This window comes from Macaca mulatta, chromosome 13, assembly GCF_049350105.2.
Source record: "Macaca mulatta isolate MMU2019108-1 chromosome 13, T2T-MMU8v2.0, whole genome shotgun sequence".
Lineage (NCBI taxonomy): Eukaryota > Metazoa > Chordata > Mammalia > Primates > Cercopithecidae > Macaca > Macaca mulatta.
In genome coordinates, this window is record NC_133418.1 from 62,456,440 (window position 1) to 62,474,714 (window position 18,275).

The window sequence follows — 18,275 nt, forward strand, 5'->3', positions numbered from 1 at the left end:
GGCTGCCAGCCCCTGGGTCAACTCATGAGCAAACAAAAAGACTTTGGAGTTCCCAAGGATTTTAGGAGTTGTATGTTAGGAGGCTGGAATAAGACTCTCTCCAGATAGATAGATAGATAGAGAGAGAGAGAGAGAGAGAGAGAGAGAGAGAGAGAGAGAGAGATAATTTTTTTTTTTTTTTGAGACGGAGTCTCACTCTGTCGCCCAGGCTGGAGTGCAGTGGCTGGATCTCAGCTCACTGCAAGCTCCACCTCCCGGGTTCACGCCATTCTCCTGCCTCAGCCTCCCGAGTAGCTGGGACTACAGGCGCCCGCCACCTTGCCCGGCTATTTTTTTGTATTTTTTAGTAGAGACGGGGTTTCACTGTGTTAGCCAGGATGGTCTCGATCTCCTGACCTCATGGTCCACCCGTCTCGGCTTCCCAAAGTGCTGGGATTACAGGCTTGAGCCACCGCACCTGGCCGATATAATTTTTTTTAGATGGAGTCTTGCTCTGTCACCCAGGCTGGAGTGTAGTGGCACAATCTCAGCTCACTGCACCCCTCTGCGTCCCAGGTTCAAGCGATTCTCCTGCCTCAGCCTCCCGAGTAGCTGAGACTACAGGCACCTACCACCACGCCTGGCTCATTTTTGTATTTTTAGTAGAGATGGTGGGGTTCACCATGTTGGCCAGGCTGGTCTCAAACTCCTGGCCTCAAGTGATCCACCTGCCTCAGCTTCCCAAAGTGCTGGGATTACAGGCATGAGCCACTACACCCGGCCCAAATATATATTTTACAATATTATACTAGGCCTCTTCTCTTCACTAGAGAGGCTCCCCTACCCTGAGCACCTAGGGACCAGGCCTGTGCTGGTCCTTCATGCTCCCTACCACAGCCTCCTGAGGTGGGAATTAGCACCCTGGGACAACTGGAACTCCAAGATTAAGTAAACCCAAACCATTTGTCTCTACCTTGTCTTTCTGCCAATGATCTTTTGGACTCACATGTAAGTTGCCCCATGTCCCTGTTAAAAGTAATTTTGAAGCCAATCACAAAAGGCCACATATAGCATGATTCCATGTGTATGAAATGTCCAAAACAGGCAAATAGATAGAGACAAAAAGTAGATGAGTTGTTGCCTATAGCTGGGGGATGGTTGAGGGATGGGTGACCTAAAGGGTACAGGGTTTCTTTTTGAAGTGATGAAAATGTTCTAAAATTGATTATGAAGATGAATAGGCAACTTTGTGACTGTACTAAAAAACACTGAATTGTGTACTTTAGAGGGGTGAATTGTAAATTATATGTCAATAAGGCTGTTAGAAGAAAAACCCATGATTCTGGCAGATTTTGACCCATAAGATGATGTGCATTTGCCATATTACATGTGGATATACGTGGTGTCTCTGTGTCCAGGCAGGTGGGAAAGGCCTCAGAGACCCATCTGGGATCTCCCCTGCCCACTCCAGCTGTGAGCATGGAAGGGAAATGAGCTATTTGGGTTGTCAAGAATGTGACAGGAAGGAATCAGCAGAGGCTCTAGGTGGAGGAAGGAAGCCTTGCACCACACCTTGCACCGCAGCCCAGATTTAGGCTCCCAGAGCTATAGGCTCACACTGGGCTGGTAGTGAAATGGTGGTGCTGTGAGGCCTCCATTTCCGTAGAGAAGTCAACAGAAGATCTCTTAAAGTTGTACCTCCTCCTCTCTCAGGAGGGTGCCAGGGCCTCTGGGCAGTCTCCCTAGAGGTAAGTGTGCCTTAAGATATTAATTACCTTTGCTGTGTGGGCATGGGATGGCCACAGCTCTTGGGCTGGTAAGCTCAGGCCACTAGCAACCTATCCAGGGCTTTGAATTTTCTACAGTGAGCCATGTAATGCTGAGAGGTGAAAATGGATGGCTGACATGGTTGCCTTGCCCAGTGGTTCTCAAAGGGTGTTCCTAGGACCAGCAATATCAGCATCACTTGGGAACTGTTCAGGAATACAAATGCTCAAGCCATCCCAGACCTATCGAATTGGAAACTCCAGGGGTAGGGCCCAGAAATCTGTGTTTTAACAAGCCATCCAGGGGAGTCCGATGGACCTGAAAGTTTGAGAACCATGATATAGAATTTGAGGTCCCTGAGGCAGAGGGACACATGCTGGTTCTGGATTGCATCCCCAGCACTAGCGATGTCTGCTATAAGAGGCAGTCATGAAGATTTTGTCGAATAAGTGAATGAATGAATGGTTTAGCTTATTTGTCAAGGACTACTTCTCTCTAACCAGCTGCCAACAAGAACATTTGCAAGCTGATAAAAAGAGAAGGGTGTGGGTATATCTGATCATTCACTCCAGCTTCTTGTTGGCTCCGTTTAATCTCTGAATTATTAAGCAGGACTCATGCCCCATTTCACGTTTTCTTTCTAGAGATGAGGCCCTGGCTCTTTGACAATTTGTTTTTTTCTAACCTCCAGAAACAAAAGCACTTTCCATTTGATTTCAGAATCAAGTTCTCCCACTATGTCATTCTGGCCCTGGAAGGAAAAGGAGGATGCAGCTAGAAGGATGTTTTTGCATGTTCAAGTTCAAATGTACTCAAATTATTAAACATCTGGCTCTCAGGAGAACCAAGAAATACAGGCCAAGCACTTCTTAGAAATCCTGGGGAATGGACAGGTTACGCATAGCAAATAGTAGGCCCATTTCCCATTCAGTCAGCCAGTGACCAGAGGCTGGGTGGAGCTTGGTGCCTTCTCTCCTTGGTTTTGGATTATGGGCTGACTTTCAGATTCTCTGAAACTGCCACCTCCCTCAAATTCCCCAAAGCCAGGATTCCTTTGGGCTCACACCTCCCAAAACCAGCTGCTCTGTCACCCAATGCGGTGCCCTTTCTCCTGTAACCACATACATTCTAGCTGGTGAGAGACTGGCACCAGACAGACTGGGCACAGTGCCAGGACATTGAGGCGTCCTCTGTTTCAGGAGCTCCTGGCTCCCTGCCACTAGCCCCATCCCTCACAAGGTCACCACACTCAACTGACAGGCACTAATCACCCTCTGAGCCATCTCACCCACAATGGACATCCATCACCCTTTGTCCTTTAGAACCAGACTCCTGCAGCAGTCTAATAGAACAACCAGGCTAAGAAACTAACTGCCCCAGGCTGGGCGCTCTGGCTCACACCTGTAATCCCAGCACTTTTGGGAGGCTGAGGCGGGCAGATTGCTTGAGCTCAGGAGTTCGAGACCAGCATGGTCAACATGGCAAAGCTGGGCACGGCAATATGTGCCTGTAGTCCCAGCTACTTGGGGGACTGAGGTAGGAGGACCGCTGGAGCCCCAGAAGGTGAGGCTGCAGTGAGCTGAGATTGCACCACTGCCTGGGTGACAAAGTGAGGCCCAACAACAACAACAAAAAAGAAAAAGTAACTGCCCCTTGTTTTCTGGGCTGTAGGCTCACAATGAAAAAAATGAACTATCCCTCTCCTCCTATTGGATAGCCAGGCCTCAAGTCCTAGGGCCTCAAGTCCCCTGATCAGAGAGGTGAAGGCTTTATTTTTACGAAGTGAATAAAGATCTGGTGGGATGGCTTGGAAGGAAGCTAGAGAGGGAAGCAGCTGAAGTGGAGGGAAGGATGAGGTGCGTGAGCCATCGGCCCTCTGCAGGCCTCATGACTCAGGGATCTGCACCCCAGGAGTGACACGACCTGAAGGTCAGCGACTGTGGCACCAGAGGCAGTAGCCTGAGAACCTCTGCAAAGAAGTGTCCTAGCTTGGTTTGAAAGAGGAGGAGCCATGAGCATGAATGAGATCACAAGGGCTGTGGACAAATGGCATGAGGAGAAGCAGCCAATGCTGGACTGGAGACGCGGGCTCTTCCCTAAGACAGTGTAAGCCTGGGCATCACATGCACGCCTTGGGCTGAGTGGATGGAGAGGAGGGAGGAAATCCTAAACAATGACAGAGACTGATTTCCCACTAACCCTAGTGGGGGAGCAGATTAATTTGATTTGTCATTCCTCACACTTTGGGATTCTGAAGAATATTTCACCTCTCCAGTAGACTGTAAACTCCTAGAGACAAGGGACAGGTCTTTCACTTTTTACAGAATACCCCCTCCCTGGCACTTAACAGTGACAGGCACATCGTGGGCGATGGATTGACTCGGAGTGTATTATCATTTCTACATGGTAATTTTCTTCTCCTCATTCTCCTCCTCCTCTTCTACCGTTCATCTTCTTGCTATTCCTATCCCTACTCCTCTTCCTCTTCTACTTCTATTGCTTTTTAAATTAACTTTTTCAGGTATAATTTGCATACAATGGAATGTATCTTTTTACTGTGCAGTTCTATTACTTTTTAGACACTCACTCCATCACAGAACCCCCATCACAATCAAGTTAGAGAACATTTCCATCACCCACTGAGTTCCCTTGACTGTCTCCTTGCAGTCAATTCCTTCTCCCACCCCAAGCCTCCGGCAATTTCATGTCAATAGACTCACACAGCATGTACTCTTTTCTGTATGGCTTTCTTTGCTTAGCATGAGGTTTTTGAGAAGTATCTATGTTCCTGCATGCATCAGCAGTTTGTTCATTTTTATTATTGAGTAGTAGCCCCTGTATTGAAACTGCCTTTGCAAAGACTATGACAGTGAGAGAAATATAACACAGCTGATTCCATCTTGCTTTTAGCCTTGCAGGTTGGCATCTTTGCTCATTCCTGTGCACAGGCCAAACTAACCGTGGGAGGAATTTAGTTTACAGTTTAACTTGGAAACAAAGATGATAATAGTCCCTCCCTAAAACTAACCTCTGCCCCCTTGCTCAGGGACCAAAAACTAATGAAAAGCCATGAGATTAGGATTATGGGAGGAGACATGAACTCTGCTAAAATATAGGTATAATCCCTTCCCTCCCCTTCCCCTTCCTCTTCCCCGCCTCCACCTCTCCCTTTCACTCCCCTTCCCTTCCCTTACTTTCTTTTTTGAAACCAGATGTCACTCTGTCACCCAGGCTGGAGTGCAGTGGTGCCATCACAACTCACTGCAGCCTCAACCTCCCAGACTTAAGCGATCCTCCTATCTCAGCCTCCTGAGTAGCTGGGAATACAGGTGTGCACCACCACACCCAGCTAATTTTTGTATTTTATGTAGAGGTGGCATCCCATCATGTTGCCCAGGTTGGTCTTGAACTCCTGTGCTCAAGCAATCCTCCCACCTCAGCCTCCCAGACTGCTGGGATTACAGGCATGAGCTATTGTGCCCAGCTATAGGTATAGTTTCTGTAACTCCTTACTGCTCAGGAGTCACATGGCCAGAAGTCACAAGATTTATGACTTCTTCATTTGCTCCAATAGATAACATCACTATTGTAGAACCTAAGATTGGTCTTCTGAGATGTTTTTCAGACTTTTCCATTCCGGAACCCAACTGATCCCACCTGGACTTGTGACTCATGACTCAACTGGTCCTGTGGCCCCCCACCCAGAGGCAGACTCAGTGCACAAGGACTGTTTTCCATACCCCTATGATAGCATCCTCAACCAATCAGCAGCACTCATTCCCTAGTCCCTCACCCACCAAACTATTCTTTAAAAACCCTAACTTCTAAGCCCTTGGGGAGACTGATTTGAGAGATAACACCAGTCCTTCCACTAGGTGGTCTTGCATTAATTAAATCCTTTCTCTACTACAATGGTCTAATACTGTGGTCTCAGTGAATTGGTTTTGTCTGTGCAGTGGGCAGGAAGAACTTGTCAGGCAATTACAGTATGACTATACCATAGTTTGTTTATTCATTCCTCTGTTGATAGACATTTGGGTCATTTTCAGATTGGGGCCACTATAAATAATGCCATGAACATTCATGCATAAGTCTTTTCATGGGCATATGTTTCATTTCTCTTGGGTAAATACCTAGAAGTGCTACGTTCCATGGTAAGTATATATTTAACTTAACTTTCTGAGAAACTGCCAAACTATTTTCCAAAGTGGTTATACATTTTGCATTTCTACCAGCAATGTATGAGGGTTCCAGTTGTTCCACATCCTTACCAGCAAGATTGACAGTTGGTTCTGTCAATCTTTTAATTTTAGTCATTCTAGTGGTTAGGTAGTGGTATTGTATTGTGGTTTTAATGTGCTTTCTTCTAATAAATAATGATGTTGAGCACCTTTTAGTATGTTTATTGATATATTTTCTTTTTTTTGAGATGGAGTTTCACTCTCGTTACCCAGGCTGGAGTATACTTGTGCAATCTCAGCTCACTGCAACCTCTGCCTCCCAGGCTCAACCGATTCTCAAGCCTCAGCCTCCTGAGTAGCTGGAATTACAGGCATGCACCACTATGCTCGGCTAATTTTTGTATTTTAGTAGAGATGGACTTTCGCCATGTTGGATAGGCTGGTCTCAAACTCCTGATCTCAGGTGATCCAGCCACCTCAGCCTCCCAAAGTGCTGGGATTACAGGCATGAGCCACCACACCCGGCCTTAGGTATTCATATATTTTATTTTGTGAAGTCTGGTCAAATCTTTTGCACACATACATACATACAAAACACACACATTTAAATGAAACAAGGTCTCACTATATTGCTGAAGCTGAACTTGAACTACTGGGCTCAAGCAATCCTCCCAACTCAGCCTCCCAAGTAGCTGGGACTATCGGCATGTACCACCATACCTGGCTCTATCCTGGTTCTTTTATTTGTTCTTACACAAGCAACTCTTGCTGTTGCATTCAAATAAGAAATGCAGAAAAACAGGCCGGGTGCGGTGGCTCAAGCCTGTAATTCCAGCACTTTGGGAGGCCGAGACGGGCGGATCACGAGGTCAGGAGATCAAGACCATCCTGGCTAACACGGTGAAACTCCATCTCTACTAAAAAATACAAAAAAAAAATAGCCTGGCGAGGTGGCGGGCACCTGTAGTCCCAGCTACTCGGGAGGCTGAGGCAGGAGAATGGCATAAACCCGGGAGGTGGAGCTTGCAGTGAGCTGAGATACAGCCACTGCACTCTAGCCTGGGCGACAGAGCGAGACTCTGTCTCGAAAAAAAAAAAAAAAAAAGAAATGCAGAAAAACAAAATGGAAACAATCAAAATCCTACCAACTGACCAACTGGCAAAGGATTTTGACATTTCTCCAAAGAAGATAAATGACCAATAAGGATATGAGAAGATGCTCATTGTCAGTCATGAGGGAAATGCAAATCAAAATGACAGTGAGATGTCACGTTACATCTTCCATTAACAGGGTTGCTATTATAAAAATACAGAAAATGGCAAGTGTTGGCAATGACGGAACACTTGTAAAATGGTACAATGTAAAATGGTACAACTACTGTGGAGAACAGTTTGAGGATTAGACAAAAAATTAAACAAAGAATTACTATATGATCCTGCAATTCCACTCCTAAGTATAAACCCAAAAGAACTGAAATATATGTTCACATAAAAATTGTATTCAAATGTTTATGGGAGCATTATTCATGATAGCCAAAAAGTACACACAACTCAAATGTCCATCATCTGATGAATGACTAAACAAAAATATGGCAATGTAACATTATTTGGCAATAGAAAGGAATAAAGTACTAACATGCTACAATGTGGATGAGCCTTGAAGACATTATGCTAAAAGAACTCAGACATGAAAGGTCACATATTGTATGATTCCATTTACATGAAGTGTCCAGAATAGGCAAATCTATAGAGACAGTATGTAGGTTAGTGGTTTCCAAGGATTTGGGAGAGAAGTGACTACTAATGGATATGGGGTTTCTTTTTCAGGTTATAAAAATGTTCTTTCATGATGAAAATGGAATGAGATAGTGATGATCATTGCACAACTCTGTGAATATACTAAAAACCACTGAATTGTATACATTAAAGTGGTGAAGTTTATGTTATGTAACAACTAAAAGCACATCCTATCCACTGACCAATCATAAGCAATTAATATGAAGATAGACATTGTCTTCCATGTTGCTATAACAGAATATGACAGACTGGGTAATTTATAATGAACAGAAATTTATTGGCTCACAGTTCTGGAGGCTGGGAAATCCACGATTGAAGGGCTGGCATCTGGTGAGAGTTTTCTTGCTGCATCATCCCATAGTGGAAGGTGAGAGAGTTAGAAAGAGACAAAAAGGGATTGAACTCATCCTTCTATAGGGAATCCACTCCAATAATAATGAACCTACTCCTGTGGTAATAGCATAAATCTATTCATGAGGACAGAACCTTCATGACCTAAACACCTTTTGAAGATCCCACCCTTCGACACCTCTACATTAGGGATTAAATTTCTAACACATGAACTTTGGGGGATACATTCAAACCATAGCAGATATATTTCCAGGTCCATATTAAACAAATATGTACTTTTAGGTATATACTATTCATATTATTTGTTAGCCTGCATTATCACATTTTTTGAATATCAACCCATGTCAATAAATACATATCTATATCATCTACACTTATGGCTATATTATTCAGTTATATAGTTAAAGCAATTATTTAGCCAATTTATCATTGTTAGATGTTTAGGCTATTTCTAATTTTCTGGTATTAATCAACAGCACCCTTGAATATTCCTTTTGGTTTACTTTTCTAATTATTCCCTTAAGATACATTTCAAGAAAGAAGACTGCTGGATTTTTAAGATATTAAGAAATTGTCAAATTGGCCCCCAGAAGTATGTGTGATTTACCTGCCCACTCAGAAGAGTGAGGGAATGCAAGCCCCCAAATCATCTTCAACACTGGACATTTTAACTCATTTTCATCTTTGCTTCTTTATAGGTGGAAAAGTGGAACCACATTCCTGTTTGACTTGACAGCTTTTCCTGCCTGCCTTTTTCTTCCTCACCAAGATAATTGGCTGCCGTGTTGTCCCACTTTGTTTTCAAGAGCCCCCAGCCTTCCTGAGCCACCTTCTCTTTGGAGGGAGATCTGTATTTACCAAACATCTGTGTATTTATTGAATATCTGATTTATTTTATTGTATATTGAATACTTCTATATTTATTTTAAATGATTAAATATCTGTATTGTTGTACCCTAATTTACTCTTCACAATACCCTAGGAGGTAGGTATGATACCCCTTGTACAGATAAGAAAACTGTCTCAGAGATTGTTGAAGCTATAAGTGGCAGAACCAGAGTTGAAATCCAAGGCTGCCTCATTCTAAAGTCCCCACTCTTTCCATTCAGACATGGGATCATGGCTATGGCTATTTATCTTTTTCCTGACCTTTTTTGAAATCATCCTTCCTAAAGTCTAGTGTGTAGTGACTATAAACATTTCACATGTTTTTCCCTAGATATTACACATGAGCTCACTCCTCCTTCTCAGCCAGAATTCAGTTTCAAGCAACAATTCCCTTGATGCTCCCAACATCTAAGAGGGCATTGAGACCCCAAACACAGATGTCCAGTCCCTGAAGCAAGTCCATCCAGACAAGTGAGCTTTGCCTCCCAAGACAACCTGGATGACTGTCATTGGAAACCAGCTTTAGCCAAGTGCACAATCAGAGTTGAAGGTGTCATAGAAACTGAGCACACAGAATCCACAGAAAAACAATGAGATTTCTTTTAACAGTGAGTTTTCATCTAAATGGTGCCCAAAAAATGTTGGTTTTTCTGGCGCAGTTGACAATCTTCCAGAGCAACTCAATTCAAGATCAATGTGTGTGTAGTAAGAATTTGGCTCCTAAGACTAGAATTCTTGCAAGTGAAATGAGAGCTGTGATGGCTGGTTTTCAAAGCTATTGCAGAGTAGAGGACTGAGCAGTTATAAGAGAGGTAGATTCTGGTGTGATGAACAATGTGTTCTCCTATCACAGGTTAACTTGATCTTCCAACAACATGTTAAGCCAACCTGTGTAGGTATTTTAGTCCTACTTTGTAGGTTAAGAAATTGAGGGTTAGGCCGGGCGTGGTAGCTCACGCCTGTAATCCCAGTACTTTGAGAGGCCAAGGCGGGCAGATCACCTGAGGTCAAGAGTTCGAGACCAGGCTGGCCAACATGATGAAATCCCATCTTTACTAAAAATACAAAACTAGCCAGGCATAGTGGTGTGCTCCTATAGTCCCAGCCACTTTGGAGGCTGAGGCAGGAAACTCGCTTGAGCCTAGGAGGCAGAAGTTGCAATGAGCCAAGATCGCACCATTGCACTCCAGTCTGGGCAACAAGAGTAAAACTCCTCTGTCTCAAAAAGAAAAGAAAAGAGAAGGGAGGGGAGGGGAGGGGAGGGGAGGGGAGGGGAAGGGAGGGGAAGGGAAGGGAAGGGAAGGGAAGAGAAATTGAGAGTTAAAGCTAAAAGTGGCTTGAGATCTCCCTGCTAGTAAGAAGTAGAGCCCAGTTAAAAGTAGCCTGAAGGCCAGACGTAGTGGCTCACACCTATAATCCCAACACTTTGGGAGGCTGAGGCAGGTGGATCATGAGGTCAGGAGATCAAGAGCATCCTGGTTAACAAGGTGAAACCCCATCTCTACTAAAAATACAAAAAATTAGCCAGGCATGGTGGCGGGTGCCTGTAATCCCAGCTACTTGGGAGGCTGAGACAGGAGAATGGCGTGAACCCGGGAGGCGGAGCTTGCAGTGAGCTGAGATCGTGCCACTGCACTCCAGCCTAGGTGACAGAGCGAGACTCTGTCTCAGAAAAAAAAAAAGAAAGAAAACTAGCTTGAAATCTCCCTGCTAGTAAGAAGTAGAGCCCAGATCTCAGATCTTCCACCAACCTGGGCCTTGGCTATAGTCTCCAAGCTTGTTCTCTTCATTAACTCACTTCCTGGCCCTGGGGCCTTTAAGTTTGGAACCCTCTTCTATGTGGTCTCTTCTTAGCACATTTCACCTTGTTCTGATTATCTATTGCTGCAGAATAAACCACCCCAAGCTTAGCAACATAAAACAATCATTTTATTATGCTCCCAGATTCTGCAAGTTTGGCATTTGAACAGGGCACTCTTGGGTATCTTTTCCCTGCACCATAGTGCCTGGGGCCTCAGCTAGAAAGATGCAAACAGGTAGGGGCAAATCCAAAGGCTGGGTGCTGAAATCATCAAGAACTGCACTGTCTAGTACAGTAGCCACTAGTCACATGTGGCTATTTAAATGTGAGTTAAAGTTAAATACTATTTAAAATTTAGTTACTAGGTGGCACTGATCACATTTTAAGGCTTGCTAGTCACATGCGTCTACCATATTGGACAGTACAGACACTAAACATTTCCATCACTGTAAAAAGTTCTTTTGGAAAGCCTGCTCTGGAGGTTTCCTCACTCAAATGCCTGGGGCCTGGGCTGGCATAACTCGAAGGCTGGACTCAGCTGAGATGAGATCTTTGACTGGTTTCGGCTTCTCATACCATGGCTGCTAGAGAGAGTGTCCTAAGAGAAGCATCAGGAGAGTGAGAGTTCTAACAGATCAAAGCAGAAGCTCAAGGCTTCTTGTAATCCACCCTGGAGTCATGTGCATCCCTTCTGCACATTCTATTGGTTACATGCCAGTAGGATTGCCAGATAAAATACAAATATTGCATGAGTATATTAGGCTGTACTTGCATTCCTACAAAGAAATACAAAGAAAAGAGGTTTAACTGGCTTATGGTTCTGCAAGCTTTATAGGAAACATGGTGCCAGTATCTGCTCAGCATCTGAGGGGGCCTCAGGAAGCTTTTACTCATGGTAGAAGACGAAGCAGGAGCAGACACTTCGCATGGTAAAAGCAGGAGCAAGAGAGAGTGGGAGGGGAGGTGCCACACACTTTTAAATGATCAGATGTGTCAAGAACTCACTCAGTATCTTGAAAATAGTACCAAGCCATGAGGGATTCATCCTCATGACCCAAATACCTCCCGTAAGGCCCCACCTCCAGCATTGCAGACTACAATTCATCATGAGATTTGAGCAGGGACAGACATCCAAAATATATCATTCTACCCCAGCCCCTCCCAAATCTTGTGTCCTCACATTGTAAAATACAATCACGCCTTCCCAATAGTTCCTCAAAGTCTTAACTCATTCTAGCACTAACTCAAAAGTCCAAAGTCCAAATTCTCATCTGAGAAAAGGCAAGTCCCTTCCATCTATGAACCTGTAAAATTAAAAACAAGTTATTTACTTCTAAGATACAATGGGGGCATAGGTATTGTGTAAATGCTCCCTTTCCAAAAGGGAGAAATCAGTCAAAAGAAAGTGGCTACAGGGCCCATGAGAGTCCAAAACCTAGCAGGGCAGTCATTAAATCTTAAGGCTCCAAAATAATCTCCTTTGACTCCATGTCCTGCATCCAAGGCACACTGGTGCAAAGGTTGGGCCCTCAAGGTTTTGGGCAGCTCCACCTCTGTGGCTTTACAGGGTCCAGCCCCTGAAGCTGCTCTAACAGGTTGTGGAGAGCCTGCAGCTTTTCCAGGTACAAGGTGCAAGCTGCTGGTGGATCTACCATTCTTGGATCTGGAGGGCAGTGGCCCCCTTCTCACAACTCCACTAAGCAGTGCCCCAATGGAGACTGTGTGGGGGCTCTAACCCCACACTGCCCTAGTAGATGTTCTCTGTGGGGCTCTGCCACTGCAGTAGGCTTCTGACTGGACAACCGGGCTTTTCCATACCTCCTCTGAAATCTAGGTAGAGGGTGCCAAGCCTCATTCACTCTTGCACTCTGTGCACCCGTAGGCTTAACACCATGTGGAAGCCACCAAGGCTTATACAGACTTGTATTCTCCAAAGTGGCGGCATGAGAAGTATCTGGGGCCCTTTGAGCCAAGGCTGGAACTAGAGCAGCCAGGATGTGGAGAGGAGTGTCCCAAGGCTGCACAGAACAGCAGGGCCCTGGGCCTGGCCCTCAAAACCATTTAGTCCTCCTAGGCCTCAGGGCCTGTGATGGGAGGGGCTGCCTGAAGGTCTCTGAAATGCCTTCAAGGCCTTTTTCCCATTGTCTTGGCTATTAGCACTTGGCTCTTTTTCAGTCACGCACATCTCTCTAGCAAGTGGTTGCTCCACAGCCTGCTTGAATTCCCCTCCGGAAAAAGCATTTTCTTTCTCTGCCACATGATCAGGCTGCAAATTTTCTAAATTTTTATGTTCTGCCTCCCTTTTAAATATAGGTTCCAACTTTAAGTCATTTACTTGCTCCTACATTGGAGTGTAGCATAGGCTGTTAGAAGCCACCAGGCTATCTCTCGAATGCTTTGCTCCTTAGAAATTTCTTCCGCCAGATACCCTAAATCATCTCTCTTTAATTCAGACTTCCACACATTCCTAGGGCATGAACAGAATGCAGCCAAAGTCTTTGCTAAGGCATAACCTTTGCTTCAATTCTCAATAAGTTCCTCATTTCCATCTAAGACCTTGTCAGCCTGGATTTCACTGCCCATATCACTATCAGCATTCTGGTCACAACCATTTAACCAGTCTCTGAGAAGTTCCAAACTTTTCCTTATCTTCCTGTCTTCTTCTAAGTCCTCCAAATTCTTCCAACCTCTGCCCGTTACCCAGCTCCAAAGCTGCTTTCACATTTTCAGGTATCTTTATTGCAATGCACCACTCCCAGTACCAATTGTCTGTATTAGGCCGTTCTTGCATTACTATAAAGAAATACCTGAGGCTGGGTTACTTATAAGGAAAAACGGTTTGATTGGCTCAGGGTTCTGAGGTTTTACAGGAATCATAGTTCTGGTATCTGCTTCTGGGGAGGCCTCTGGAAACTTTATTCATGGCACAAGATGAAGCAGGAGCAGGCACTTCACATGGTAAAAGCAGGAGCAAGAGAAAGTTGGGGGGAAGTGCCACACACTTTTAAATGACCAGATCTCTTGAGAACTCACTATCACAAAGACAGCACCAACAAATGAGGGATCTGCCCCCATGACCCAAATACCTCCCACTAGGCCCCACCTTCAGCATTGTAGATTACAATTCAACATGAGACTTGGGTGGGGACAAACATCCAAACTATATTAATGAGACATATAACAAATGTCATTTGTTGTTCATCTGAAATTCAAATTCAGCTGGGCATCTTGCATTTTCATTTACTAAATCTGGTAACCTCACATGGGAGTCACTAAAGCCAGCCAGATTCAATGGGAGAATTCAATCCACCTCTTGATGAGGGAATGACAAGGTCACATTGCAGAAAGGCATGGGGGATGGGAGACATTGTGGCCATCTTTGGAAAATATAATCTGCCACATGTTGCCAAAGAGGTCCTCATAGAGTTAAGGTTAAAGACTTTCATGGCTCTCCATTACCTAAAAGATGACATTTAAGTTTCACGGCCTGAAGAAATAGAATTGCAAGAAAAGATCTGCTTTTATGTTTTTCCTTCACTTTGAGCTTTGGGAACTGTCCTCAGATAATAGCTCTAAATCCTATTGCCAATAGGCATTTGTCTCTGCCAACTCAGTAACCAAAATTAATTAATTACACATTAAGAAAAACAGCCTGTAATTCCAGCACTTTGGGAAGCCAAGGTGGGCAGATCACTTGAGGTCAGCAGTTCAAGACCAGCCTGGCCAACATGGTGAAACCCCGTCTCTAACAAAAATACAAAAATTAGCCAGCCACAATGGCAGATACCTGTAATCCCAGCTACTCAGGAGGCTGAGGCAGGAGAATCACTGGAACCTGGCAGGCGAAGGTTTCAATGAGCCGAGATTACACCCCTACACTACAGCCCGGGCAACAGAGCGAGACTCAGTCTCAAAAAACAAACAAAAAACAAAAAAAAAACAGATACTCCACAGCACCATCATAGACAATGTTTCTTCTAAAGTAAGGCCTCCTGAAGTGACAGTGTAATGGGGACACATTGAATAGTCAGGGAACTTATGCTAGGGGCAAAAGGCTTCCCATCTGTGGGTCCCAAAGGTCTAGCTTAGCAAGAGAGACTCCTGTGCACAGCTCCCTATAATCCAACACAAGGACACACTGAAGGAATTAGCAATGTTTTGTGAAGACAGAGATTAATCCCTCTCACCAACACTGAGCATGTGTATACTTTATACAATAGTTGAAGTTATCAGCTTATTTGGAGATACAGGTGTTTATTAGCAGAATTTTCATGCTGCTAATAAAGATATACTTCCAGTTCATAGGCCTTCAAACTTAGACTTGGACTTGAACCATCAGCCTCCCACTTCTTAGTCCTTCGGACTCTGACCAGGATACATACCATCCGCCACACCCCACCCTCTACCCTGTTCTTAGGTCTTTGGATTAGAACTGGGACTTATACTATTGGCTTCCCTGGTTCTCAGGCCTTTGGGCTTGGACTGGAACTATATCACCAACTCTCCTGGTCTCTGAGACAGGAAAAACCAAATTGCTTTTCCTACCCTCACACACTCACCACTCAATACAGTACTTCACTTCTAGTCACCAAAATGTGTGTCATCAGCAAATTCTCCATCAGGCACCAACTGGGTATATACAATTTAACTCAATTCTGACATTATCTACCTGGAGCTAGTGTCAGATACCACAGGTTAAGGGCTCAGTCTCACAAGAAGTCCCAGAAGAGTGCCCCCACTTCAGATGCCAGTCACAAGTTCTCCAGGTTGTGACTATACATCTAACCAACCAGCCATAAATTGGGAGTTTTCATTAATCCCTCCTCAGGTTCAATCAATTTGTTAGCATGGCTTACAAAACTCAGGGAAACTACTTACGTTTACCCATTTATTATTTATTATAAAGGACCTTAAAAAGGATACAGAAGAACAACCAAAGAGATGCGTAGGGTGAGGTATGCGGGAAGGGGCATGGAGCTTCTGTGTCCTTGTCAGCACGCCACCCTCTGCTACCTCCATGTGTCCAGCAACCGGGAAGCTCTCTGAATCCCATAGTTCAGGGATTTTTATAGCAGCTTTACCACATGATTGATTATTGACTCAGTCTCCAGTCCTTCTCCCCTTCCCAGAGGATAGGGGTTGAAGCTGAAAGTTCCAAACTTCTAATCACGGCTTGGTCTTCTGGTGACCAGCTACCATCCAGAAGCCCACCAAGAGTTACCTCATTAGAACAAAAGATCCTCCCATCACCCAGGAATTCCAAGGGATTGGGGGCTCTGTACCAGGAGCCAGGGACAGAAAACAAATATGTATTTCCTATTTTACCACAATGTCACAATCTACAGCTTACATACGGCAGATTATGGGACTTCTCAGCCTCCATGATCACTCAAACCAATCCGTCACAATATATATCTTTCTATACATCCATATATATCATATTCATTCAGGCCACGCGTGGCGGCTCACACATGTAGTCCTAGCACTTTGAGAGGCTGAGACGGGCACATCACTTAAGGTCAGGGTTCAAGACCAGCCTGGCCAACATGTTAAAACCCCCATTTCTACTAAAAATACAAAAACTAGCTGGGCATGGTGGTGAGCGCCTATGATCCCAGCTACTCGGGAGGCTGAGGCAGGAGAATTGCTTGAACCTGGGAGGTGGAGGTTGCAGTGAGCCGAGATCATGCTACTGCACTCCAACCTGGGCGACAGAGCGAGACTCTATCTCAAAAATAAATAAATTAATTAACATATATATCATATCGGTTCTGTTTCTTTGGAGAACCCTAATACACACACACACACACACACACACACACACACACGCATTGATTTATTTTCTCCGTGTATTCTATATTCCCTTTAATTAGCAATGAGCATACATTACTTTTATAATAAGAAACACATGAACATTATTTCAAAACAGAAAAAAAAGCAACAGACTACTTTTTTTTTTTTAAAGACAGGGTCTCACTCTGTCACACAGGTTGAAGTGCAATGGCACCATCTCTGACTGCTGCAAGCTCTGCCTCTGAAGTAGCTGGTACTACAGACACAAGCTATCACACCTAGCTAATTTTTGTAGAGACAGAGTTTAACCAAGTTGGCCAGGCTGGTCTCAAGCTCCTGGGCTCAAGCTATCCACCTGCCTTGGCCTCCTAAAGTGCTGGGATTATAGGTGTGAGCCACCGTGTCCTGCTGAACAACAGACTATTGATGGAATTCCAAATTAAAGAGAACACAAACTCAAGAGGTATGAGTGCCAGTCATAGCTGATTACTTACCTAGTTGCCATTTCTTCTTTCTTGTAGGCAAAAACCTGATTTGATTCAGGGTCAGTATGCACAACTGAAAAAGATTAATCATAATTAGTCCAAAGCTCATCCTCATTGTCAGTAATTGGTTGGTCTAAGGGTAGTCACATGACTTAATTCCAGCTAGTAAAACACAAGTGGGGCCAGGCGCGGTGGCTCACGCCTGTAATCCTAGCACTCTGGAAGGCCGAGGCAGGCGGATTGCCTGAGCTCAGGAGTTCGAAACCAGCCTGGGCAACACAGTGAAACCCTGTCTCTATTAAAATACAAAACATGAGCCGGGCATGGTGGCGTGCACCTGTAGTCCCAGCTACTCAGGAGACTGAGGCAGAAGAGTTGCTTGAACCTGGGAGGTGGAGGTTGCAGTGAGCCAAGATCACACCACTGCACTCCGGCCTGGGCCACAGAGCGAGACTCTGTCTCTAAAACAAAAAACAAACAAAAAAACACAAGTAGACACCTACTCATGGCTGTTAGGGAAGATTCTACTCATTCGTTAAAAATAAGAAAGAATCACAAGAGGAAAAGGTCCACTATATCCTCCTCCTTAACCGTCTTGTTAGTGTGCTGTCATATGAAGGCATTACTCAGTGCTACAGCAGCCATCTGATGACCACCGGGGAGATTTGCCAACATGCTAAGATGGCAGAAAGAAAAGTGAGAAGGCTCTTGGTCGACCTCCAGTGACACTATTGAGCCACCTAATTAACCCCAAAACTGCCCACTACTAACCAGACTTGTTAAACAAAATAACTGTGTGTGTTTGTTTGTTTGTTTTGAGACATAGTCTCACTCTGTTGCCCAAGTTGTGGTGTGATCACGGCTCACTGCAACCTCAACCTCCTGGGCTCAAGCAATCCTCCTGCCTCAGGCTCCTGAGTAGCTGGGACCATGGGCACATGCCACCATGTATGGCTAAGTTTTTTCATTTTTTATAGAGACAAGGTCTCACTTTTTTGCTCAGGCTGGTCTCAAACTCCTGGACTCAAGCAATCCTCCTGCTTCAGCCTCCCAAAGTGCTGGGATTACAGGTATGAGCCACCATGCCCAGCCCAATAACTGTATATTGTTGAAGCTATTGTAGTTGATATTATATTACCTGCTGCCAAATACATCCCCCAAAATATTCACTATCAGGAGACAAGGTTACTAACCAAGAGTTAAGGACATATTCAGATGGTTGAAGGCACAAGA

General features: G+C 44.6%; 1 long non-coding RNA gene across 1 annotated transcript in view; it reads right to left on the bottom strand.

Moving 5' to 3' along the window:
- The window catches only part of LOC106992984 (uncharacterized), a 290,767-nt gene that overhangs the window by 234,642 nt on the left and 37,850 nt on the right, over positions 1 to 18,275 (bottom strand). Inside the window, exon 2 of the long non-coding RNA XR_013402766.1 lies at positions 17,052 to 17,115. This is a non-coding gene — a long non-coding RNA (uncharacterized LOC106992984). The remainder of the gene's footprint in view (positions 1 to 17,051; positions 17,116 to 18,275) is intronic.